Consider the following 11454-nt stretch of genomic DNA (forward strand, 5'->3'; position numbering starts at 1 on the left):
ATGAAAAGAATTCTATCAGATAAGACTTATGAAAAAAGGGAAATATTATATTTCTACTTTTAAGTGGCCAAAGTACTTGTAGTCATTTAGTGTAAATAATAATGACATATTTTAAAACAATTATTTTGTTAAAACCACTTTGTATATTCAATATGCACCTAGTGCCATTATTTTACCACTGATGAAACTATGTTTAGAAGAGTTACATTACTTACGAAAGTCAGAGAATTAGCAAGTGTGGGATCCAGAATCCAAAGCCAAGTTTAATTATGGTAATTATGAAAATAATAAAGTTGTGTCTATGGCCATGCTACCCTGAACACGCCCTATCCTGTCTGATCTCGGAAGCTAAGCAGGGTCGGGCCTGGTTAGTACTTGGGAGAAAGACCACCTAGGAAGATCAGGTGCTGTAGGCATAAAAAAAAATAATAAAGTTGTTAATTATATGCCTTTTAATTTTACAATGTTATATAATATAATAATTCACAAAATAATTGACCAGAGAAACATCTAATAACACCAATTGAAAATGTAGAATTGTCCACATTGAAGCCCACTATGTAACAAATACACTGCAGAATTAGCAGGTAGCTTTGAAGTTTTCAGAGAGAAAAAAAAGTTGAGAACTTGCAAATTATTTTGTTAAAACTACTAGTTTTCATTTGACTTTCTACACATCTTAACAGGAGATACATTGAGTTTCCCACTTGCCCTCCCCACCACCCCCACAAAAAATTTGAACTTAATAATTAAATAAACCATACCTTGAATAATAAATATGTCCTATAAGAAAGACAAATAATACTGAAGATGTCATCAACTTTTTTCAGAAAACAATTATTTTAAGGGTCATTTCAAAGAATCCTATTCACTTTTTTCTAGATATATTTGGGGAAATTTTAAATTTGTGTTTCAAAGACCATTGTCATTTTTTCTTCCCCATTTAACATTATTATAATTCTGATTGTAGTTGATATTTGTACCAATTTAACTGCTTATTTATGAAAATTCTTTTGTCAACATTTGTCAATAGAATTCTTATTATTTAGATTATATATACACCTATCTGTTGTTACCAGTCCCCAAGCTCCAAGATTTTCTCTGAACCATGGATAAAAATAAATAAATACTCAGACTGTTTTCTCTTTCTTCCCTCAAATGGAAAACCCAGATAACCCAGATGTGATGACTCTCCACTTATAATTAGTTTATTGTATATTTATACATTATATTAACACTCAATGACAGCAAATTATATTCAAGACTTTCCAACTTCATCTTAAGCGACTTCTTTTTGGTAGCTTGAATTCAGGAAATTCTACAAATCAATGCTTTCCTCCCTCATATGAGAGCAAATTAATAAATATTTACAAGCATACCTCTGATTTTCAATCTCCTTCAGTCTAATTATTCTGTGATACAGCAGATCTGAGAGCCAGAACTTACATCCTAGTGAAAGTACCAAGGAAATACAGTAGAGACTCTTGGGAAATGGTTATTCATTCTTTCATTAGGTGATACTCTGATCTCATAATAGACCCCTATTTTTAAACTGCAACAAGAATATATACATTTTAAATGGTATTTTATAAAGGAAGAGAAGGAAAATATGTGATTTTTATTATTCACATGACTAAATATGGTAGTATCGCCTTTTATGGACTATTGCCAGTTAGGGAGCTTACAGTAGATGATACAGAGGTCTTGAGTGAAGATTAGAGGCCTTTTATGCACTAATACAATGTAAGACAAATTGCCTCTCTTTGCTTGGCTAAAGAGCTGCTTAATGAATTTGATGGATTTCACAATTTTTAAAAAGTGGGTTATGGAGACTTTCTAAATCCAGAATAGATTTCTTCAGGTGAAAAAAGTTAATGCCAAATATTTCACAAAAGATTCCAGGTGATATTTGGATTTAGAGTTTGTACTGATTTCTGTAACTTATTTCACCTGACACATAAGTACACACCCTCCATCAGAGATACTTTCCATGCCTTTAGGATTAAAGGTTAATATTTGTAAACATCAATGGCACACAGCTATTTATTAACTTATAATTGATTTATGGTAAGGGAAAGGGAGCATTAAGTACTTTAAATCATAGGTAGCATAATTTTTCCTTGTGGGGGAGAAGGTACATAGAATGCAAGTTGAACAAGAAGGATGCTAGCACAAAGACAGATACAACTAAACAAATGTTATTATGGAAAAATGGCAATTAAGATTCTCTTAATTAGCCTGTCATTTTGTATTTATCATCATAATGTTTGTTTTACAATGCTTTATTAAATCTGGCTTTATGACAAACAGTCTGCTGGCAGTGCATCCTGCTGTGCAACATATGGCGTTATACCTAATGAATATTAATGCTGTGAAGTATAAATGGTCTTCAGGGACAGTGCTGATGGCTGGGAAACTCCTGCATATGGCATTGCTATTGAGAAAGGCTGACTTGTATGTTTTGCATCATATTTTTTCTCTCACTGTGACCTACTCTTTTTTTTCTATGAAACCTCAAATGTGCATCCAAAAGTTAAAACTATTTGCCTTTTAGTATTATTATGCCTGCTCTTCCAAGTAGCCTTGCTTTGCTTTTTCTTCCCACCAAGTGACTTCTCATGAGACTTCTTTTCATTTGCATACTTCCTACCCAGATGAGTCTGTTATTACAAGTAGTCCACTTGCAACTGGGCCAGATGTTTTACTCCTATAACCATACAGTGTCACCATACTCTCATGTTTCTAAACTCAGTTATAGGTCAATTTTAAAAAACATTGTACTATATATACTCTACTGATTGTTATCCCTTTCTCCCAAACTGCCCACCAAATGCAATTTCCAAATAATTCCTAAATTAACTGATTCTTCCTAAAAGAAATGAGAAAGGCAAAAGAGAACCACACCCAGAAATTTTTAGTAAGAAGAGTATTTTGCTTCACATTATTATTTCAAAGCTTGGCTTGGAATTTGATTTGTGGCGCTATAAACCATATTCAACCTAGATATAGCAAAAAGAATTCCAAAAAAATACTGTGTTTTTTCCTAACAATATTCAAAATTTTGGATAAAAATTTAAAAAGAAGTCAATCATGCCTAATTTTCTCTTTCAGAATTTTAGAGAAAAGTTATCAAAGACTCCATCATGAAATTATATGATAATATTTGGGGACTATTTCTACAAACATTAAAAAAATTGTAGACTGAAAATAAATGGTTCAAATGGAACTGTATATGTCACTGTCCAAATAAATCTCCCTATGTCATATTGCATTAAAAAGTGCTCTATGGTACATCATGTAAATAACTAGATGCAAACCCCACCAGCAAATCAGTTTAAAAGTAGTAAAAGTATTATTAAACAGCCTGCAAATATTCTGGAGATTTCTGCTCTTATCCTCAAGATAATTATAGGCATACTTTCATTCTAGTTAATTTATTTCAGATACATTGGAGATGGGTAGGGAAAGGAGTAGATTACAAAACTTGATTTTGGTAGCTAGAACTGGAAGTCATCTCTTGACCCCAAATTATATAAGAATAGAGTTCATCTATGATGAATAATGATGCTTTTACTATTTCTTGGTCATTTATTTATTGCTTATGTAATATTTTACATAAACTAATTTAATTTAACAATCATGTAAAGTATTTAAAAGCAGTCAAAGTGCAGATGTTTTTATTTCAGATGCAGCCACCATAATATTGTCTAATGTCTAGACCACCAAACTACGCTTCCAGAGAGCTTTCTTATGGAAGGCACACTGGACATTTCACAATATCTCTATTCCATTCATTTGTGGAAGAGGTTTGTTGTTTTGGATTGGATCTTCATCTGAAAGTTGCTATTTCTATAATGATGATCTTTCATACATTTATTCCATGCATTTGTGTAGAGTGCCTTATATCAGTAACACACAAGAGAAAGAGAACCTCAAGGTCATGAAACAGAGGGAGAGAAGTCATCCTAGAATTAATACATAAGAAAACAGATATTAGACTAAGTATGTAGAATAATGCCTTTTTAACAAATCAGGTGATATCCCGCAAAGAGTAGTATGGGGCTAATTAGATGAAAGTGGTTGCCTATGGTAGTTAAGCCCAGTAACAACAACAAAAGCAGTGTCAATAGAATTTAGAAAGAACAAGGGCAAATAAATACAAAGGCAGTTTTGATAGCCATACCTGAAGAATGATTTCTTTTTCTTTCTAGATCTTAGTATTATACAATTATGTATAGACTAATATGTACAGAACAATTACACAATGTTTTATACTAAGCAGCCCTTTCCATGTAAAATTATATCAGATTCTGCTGTTTCATCTATTATTATCTATTAGTCTAATGAAATTTGTGGTAAAATGTGTTTTATTCTCATCCCAGAGTTTGAATTAATCATTTTAAGTAAAATATATTTTTGTTTTCATTTCCTCCATAATGCACAGTAGAGTCCCTCCTCATGCTATCATAGATATCTGGCTAAATAAATCATATCTGATTGTGGTGTTCTGATTCCTGAATTGATAAAATTTGAGAAATAGTACCCCTTACTGATTTGTGTTAAGGAATTTTGTTCTAGGTAGTTTATTTATTGTAGTATCATCAGTACTGTTCCATTCAATCCGCTAACATATGGTGTGAGTATCTCATGCTCAGGCCCATACTAGGAGTATTAGACAAAGATAATTCCTTCTTAATTTGCATATGGTAAAGAAAGTAACATGAGGAAGCACACAACTAAAGGCTGGATGGAGAGAGAGTTCAACAGAGGTGGAGCAGGCAAAAGGTGCCGGAGCATTAGAAATTATAAACAAGGAGACCTCCAAAGATTATTTCAGAGCTATCAAAGAGTGTGTGTTCATTATTCAATATGTTTAATGTGTACATGGCGTCTAGCTTTTAGAGTTCTTGGTGGAAGCTTCTCAGTCTTTTCTAGAAGGAGAAGCCCTACTTTTATAGCTTTGTATGTGCTTAAGAAAAAAGAAATTACTTTTTGGTATTTTCTACATAGCCAAAAATAAAGAATGCATACATCATTTCTGGTAAATCTGCTAATGCCACATTTAAATAAATAACAAAATTAAACATTGTTCCTTATGTTTCTTTTATAAATCACTACTTTCCCTTTTTTAGTAATAGAATAAAGAGTAATAATGGTACATTACTGCATAATGATGAGTGGTAATTTTTTTTCTCTTTTGATTCCATTTGGTGACAATGTTTTATATTTAATAATAGTAACTTCAAATAATTTCTAAATAACAACATTGTGTTGTCAAAGTCTTGGGAAATTATATTTTGAAAATATCTACACATGATTATGTGTAACTACTAGAATATTTAAATGGTGGAAATAGAAGGATAGAAAGTTTTGGAGATTTAGATATTTAGATATTTCACAATTGCTAAAACCAACGGTCCTATTATATTGCAGGCTTCTTACATTTTCTAACAAATTGATCAATCAACAGAATGAACCTAAGAATAATACAAACACTAGTAAGAGTTGCATCTTCAATAAAAAGCACGAAATCCATTGTTTATGCAGCTGCTTGAACAGAGCACTTTGGGGCTAAAAAGATGAATTTCAATCAAGTCAGAACTATTCTATAATCTTAGGAAAAAAATTCTCACTGATATTCCTTCTAAAAGTGGAAATTAACAATACAAGAAGGGTTAATTTAAATATCTTTGAAGATCAATACCTTACTCTCTAAAAATATTCACTCTTTCCAAAAGTTTGACTTTGTACCCAGAAATTCTTAAATATAAGTAATATGATGGGGTTTTTTTCTTCATATGTTTGTCTAGAATTGTTTTCAATTTTAATAATCTTCACAAAAGAAATAGATTAGGATTGCAGTGATTTCAATATTATTTTTTCTGTGTATATACCTCGCATTTCTCAGAATACTTTTATTTGAAATTGAAGGAAACCCAGATTGAATAAACCTGGGCCAAAAACAAACTACCAGAATTCACATGAACAGCTGGCCTTAGGGACCAGCATAAACAAGAAAAGGACTATGTCTAGGCTTTCTATCTCATGTTGTTAAGTTTAGCCCCTCTTTGTGCAAATGAATTTGTCAACGTTGTGGATGTCATGTCTACTAGTTGATTCCATAGTCACAGTTCTCCCCTCACCATAGAGAAGAACTACCTCTCTTTTTTAAATTCCAATTTCAAAATTCTAGAAGCAGATATCTGGTACATCTTTATATATATATATACATATATATACATACATATATATATATATACCTATATATATGTGTGTGTATGTGTGTATATATATATATATATATATATACCTATATATATGTGTGTGTGTATATATATATATAAAATTTATATATATATAAAATTTACATATATATATAAAATTTTATATATATATATATATAAAATTTACAACTCTTTCTAACAAATGATATGGTAAGAAATGTAAGATAGTAAGTCTTATTCAAGCCACAAGATTGAAGCAGTGTTGGGGATGGTGGGCAGGAGAGGGAGAGTCGCCCAAAATAATATGGGACAAAATAATAGATTCTATTATCATATGTAACTTGAGGCTATTATAAAACTTTTATCACCTTATACATTTACTTATGTTGATAATTCTCATGATTTTAAAGGAATATATATTTTTCTGTGTAATTATTTTTTACAATCATGGAAGAAAAATACTAACATGAAATGTGATATAGTCTGTATCACAGATATATGTTTTGAAAACAGCATTGGGCATATTAAGTGGTCAAAATAATATCTTTCTACCTGGGAGTAATTTGCTTTTTAAATAAATAAAAAGCTTCGATACATTGAGCATTTCTGTATGGTTCTAGGCAATGTTTCAATAGCTTTAGACATATTATATTACTTTTTACAACAATACAAAATAACATGGATCCATTTGCAAGTAAGGGAATTTAGACTTAAGGAAGTTTTTATAGCTTTCTCAGTGGCACTCAGTTAATAGAGAATTGAGTCAGGATTTTGAACTTGATTTCTTTAAATTCCTCTTAAACACTCATATACTGTAAGGTATACTCTAGTGAAATTGCAATATCTTTGTGCTCCTAAAACCTAAGGAGGAGAATTCTATTAAAATTTTACTTTATTAAAAATTAACCACAAAATGTGAACTGATATTACATCAAATGTGACAGACAAGAAAACAATTGCTAAAAATGTATATTTTCTTTGATATATTGTATTTCAGATTTATCACTTTATTAATATCTCACTTATTAAAAACAGCTCAGGGTTTTAAGAAAACTAGATAAAGAAGTTACCTATCAATCCCTCACTTTATTCTTAGCAGCTTATTTTTTAGAAAAACTTATGATTAATTAGGTTTGATGAGCTAAAGCCATGTCTATTCATATAGAAATTATAAAATTAATTGCACTTTATTTTTTCTCCTAAAATGAGATGCCACACTTTTCTGACTTTCAGACTTTCTTTCTAATGTTACCAATTTGTTTTGCTATGTTAGTTCCTCTTCTCCTTTCTTTAGAACTTTATTCTCTATTATCTCTATTTCAAAGGTTATTGAGTTTTAAGTCTCAGATCTATATCTCTTGGCTTGGCCTTTATTATAAATAGAACCAACTACTTAACAGAGCATTTTCTTTTAAAAATAAATATTACTTTTCTAACAAGTTTCTAATTCTTGTGTGTGTACTGACGTGGGTTTTGGGGGAGATGACTTTGTTGAAATTGTTTTTTAGCTATGTCTTGAAGGATAAAATTAGGTTGTTTTGCTCAAAATGCACAATGATATCTCACAATGACTCACTCTGTGATTAGTTGAGCGGACACTTAAGATATTCAGAAATATCTTAAGCTACAAATATTGGACAAGTATTTATCAAAGCCTATGAGTCATGCACAATTCAAAATTCAGAGAGATGACAGTGAACATGACAGACAAGGAATTTATATTTTAGAGAAGAGAGATATAAATAATAAATGAATGTAATGATAAATGAATTAATAGTAAATATCCTCAAAATATTAAAATAAGAGCTATTTAGTTTGGAACCTCAGAGAAAGTCTTAAGGACATGATCATCAGACTAAGCTCTAAATGATGAGAAGAAGCCAACAGTAGGCAAATCGGATGGAAACATGTCCAAGAAAAAAAGGAACACTGAAACAAAGTTCCTTATCATGAAATAATAGAAAAAAAAAAAATAGACATTGGTCTCTGCCTCCAGCTTCTAACTAATTTCCTGGATGATAAGAGTGTCTTTTGTTCTTATGAGGCAATTCTGGCCAAGCTCCTGGATGGGGGCTGGTCACCATTAAGTACAAGCCATGATTAGAAGCTTGAGATTTTCAGCCCCAATCTTCATTCTCTTGAGGAAGAAGAAGGGCTGAAATACCTACGTGATGAAGCCTCCATAAAAATCCCAGTAGTTTTGGGTTTGGAGATCTTCCAGGTTATTAAACACATCTACACTTGGAGGGTGACACACCCCAACTCCATAGAGACAGAAGCTTCTGCTCTTGGTACTCTCCCACACCTCACTCTATGTATCTCTTCATCTAGCTGTTCATTGGTATTTGTTTTCATAGCCTTTAAAAAACAAGTAAATGTAAGTATTTCCCTAAGTTTTGTGAACTACTCTAGCAAATTAATCAAACCTGAGGAGGGGATTATGGGAACCTCTGTAGCCAAACCAGACAGAAGTTGTGTGTAAACTGAGGACCTACTACTTGTGATTGGTATCTGAAGTGGGGTGAGATCAGTCTTGTGGGACTGAGCCCTTAATTTGTGGGATTTGACACAATCTCCAGGTAGCTAATGTTGGAATTGAGTTAAATTGTAGGATACCCAGCTTATGTTGCAGAAAATTGCTTGTTATGGGGAAAAAAAACACACACATTTGGTGACTGTAAGTGTCAGAAGTGAGCTGTTCTGTGTGAATAGTAAGAGACACACAGGAAAGAAAGACACAGCTGCAAAACTGAGGTTTTTCCTTTTATAGGAAATGTAGAGTGATGCATCAGATATATCTAAAGTGATAGCAGATTCTGTAGGACTATGTAAGTCAGACAAGGATTTTAAGCCAGCAAGAATATTTTCTGATTTATAATTTTATATTTGTTTCTAAATATATTGTATTGTTATCTTGAGGGTAATTGTATTGAGGAAAAAGTATAGAGAAAAAAGACAATTAGAAGGCTGTTACAGTTGTCTGAAGGAGAGATGATGATGTGATGATGGCTATTACTAGAGTAATATTAGGAGTTAGTTAGTCTGCCTCCTCTGTGCATTTTGGAAAAAGTAGTCCTTTCATTGCAAAGCTTGCCAAGTAGACAAAGCATTTGTACAAAAAAAAAAAAAAAGCATTCCTTCCACTAAAAAGACACAACCCAACACTGGGATTGTAAGCAGAGCACAGGCTGAATTTTCACACAGACGTATTCCTTGGAAAGATCCCCTCGTCCATTGCACAATCCACATCACACACTGTAGACATGGAGGTAGAAGTATTGTGAAGTGAATGGGTTCAGAATACATTTTAAAAGTAGAATGAAAGAATTGCTAATCAATTGCTATTGATTATAAAGTTGAGAGAAGGATATAAATGAAAGATAATATCTAAACTGAATTGAGGAACTCAGTTGACATTTACTAAAATTGAAAGCAGAGTCAACAGAAGCATGTTTGGGGGTAAAAAATAAGTCATATTTTGGCAAATTGTACAAAACGTCTATTAAAAATCTAAGTGTAAATATCACAGAGTCATGTAGAAAAACTAATTTGGTGTTTTGGAGAGATGGCTCACATAATGATAGTATTTGAAGTGGCAGAATTAGATGAAAATACATAAAGATCATGACTAACGTCTAGATGTACGAAACAAAGGGTTCAGGATCAACACCTAGACCATGTCAATATTGGAGATTGAACATTAAAGGGGGTGGCTATCAAAAGAGACAGAATTTAGGTGAGAGAAAAATGAGGCATTCAAAGGAAGAAAGTGTTTCAAGAAGGAGATAACTATGAGTTTTGACAACGTGTAGGTCTTTGACAACCTTGCGAAGAATAGACTCAGTAAGCCTGGGCAGTGGTACACCTGGAAGCTTTATCTGAGTGATGTGAAGAAAGATTGGAGGTAAGATATTATCTACAAAAGACATGATTTTCAATGAGTTTTGCAGTAGTTGAGAGCAGCGAGATAGGACTATAGCTAGGGTAGGGTAGGGTGGGTTGTGGGTAAGTTATGGAGGTTACACTTTTGTTTTTGTGTTTAGAAAGGCAAATGGGAATTGTAAGACATAAGTAAGTAAGTATATGCATTAAAAGAAGGAAACACTGGTAGTGAAGTCCTTGAGAGGCCAAAAAAGATTCTTAAAAGAACTGTAGAGAAGTGATATTGTTCATAGAATAGCCAGGTTTCAGTTGAGGGAGGAGAATGAAGGAAACATTTAGAGAAGAGTTAAAGCACATCAATACTTTGCTGTTGACAGAGGGTGCTTTGCAAAGGGCACACTTGAAGGGGTTGGAAGTTAAGAGATTAGAGGAGATTAATGAACATACAGCATAGTATGGGAATGTGAGTTCACTTGATGAGTGATAGCAGAGGTGACTTGGGCCTCTCTGAATGACTAAGGAGAGTCAGAAGTGAGGAATGACAGGATTAACCCTGATAGTTTCTTGAGAGAAAGTGGATAAATGGTTCAAGTTGAAAAACACAGCGTTGTCACATACTTTCATTTCTTATAGCTATTATTTTCGAGAGCCAAAGGATGTTTGAAACTTCCTCAGGAACCATCTTCCTTAGGTAGCCTGGAGGCTGAGTCTCAGTTAATGTCCCTCTTCCTCTGGGAGAGTAATCATCTGGTGGGCTGAGGCATAGAGGGGGAAGAATAGAGATTGGGTCTTCTCTGTAGCAGCATGGAGATGTGGCTGCTGAAAAACAAAGATTGCAAAAACAGGATTTGTCAACTGATTGAATGAATGAAGGAGTGACAAAATGAAATATATCACTAATAAATGATCAATTCATATCTTGTTTAAACAAGCAAGATTGTTCTCTGAGCTGGAGGAATAAAATGTTTCTTTTTTTTTTTTTAATTTCCTTGACAACTCCTGTACTTTTTGCAGCTTTACTATAAAAAGCTATAGAATTTCTTACTAATCTCAAAAAACGTCTGATTACTTACTTGTGGAATCACTCTATAAAACCTGTCCTTCTTCCAAGAAGGAACATATATATTTTTATTTCATCTGTACCACTAATTACATCGTCATTTCCAATATTCATCTTCATTCCCTACCTTAATTAATGGCATTATGCATATTGCAATTTCACTCAAAAACATTGAAATATAAATTAGTTTATTTTTGCTTCAGGTAGTTTATTTTATGCTGATAACAATTACAACAGATTTGAATTTCACAATATTGAAAGAAGTTTGGAATAAAATTATGGCAGACA

General features: G+C 32.5%; 1 pseudogene; it reads left to right on the plus strand.

Annotated features, from left to right (window-relative positions):
- Nucleotides 1-297: 297 nt before the first annotated feature.
- Nucleotides 298-416, plus strand: LOC120615216 (uncharacterized; annotated as a pseudogene).
- Nucleotides 417-11454: the final 11038 nt, after the last annotated feature.

This window comes from Pteropus medius, unplaced genomic scaffold (assembly GCF_902729225.1).
Source record: "Pteropus medius unplaced genomic scaffold, Ma_sr-lr_union100, whole genome shotgun sequence".
Classification (NCBI taxonomy): domain Eukaryota; kingdom Metazoa; phylum Chordata; class Mammalia; order Chiroptera; family Pteropodidae; genus Pteropus; species Pteropus medius.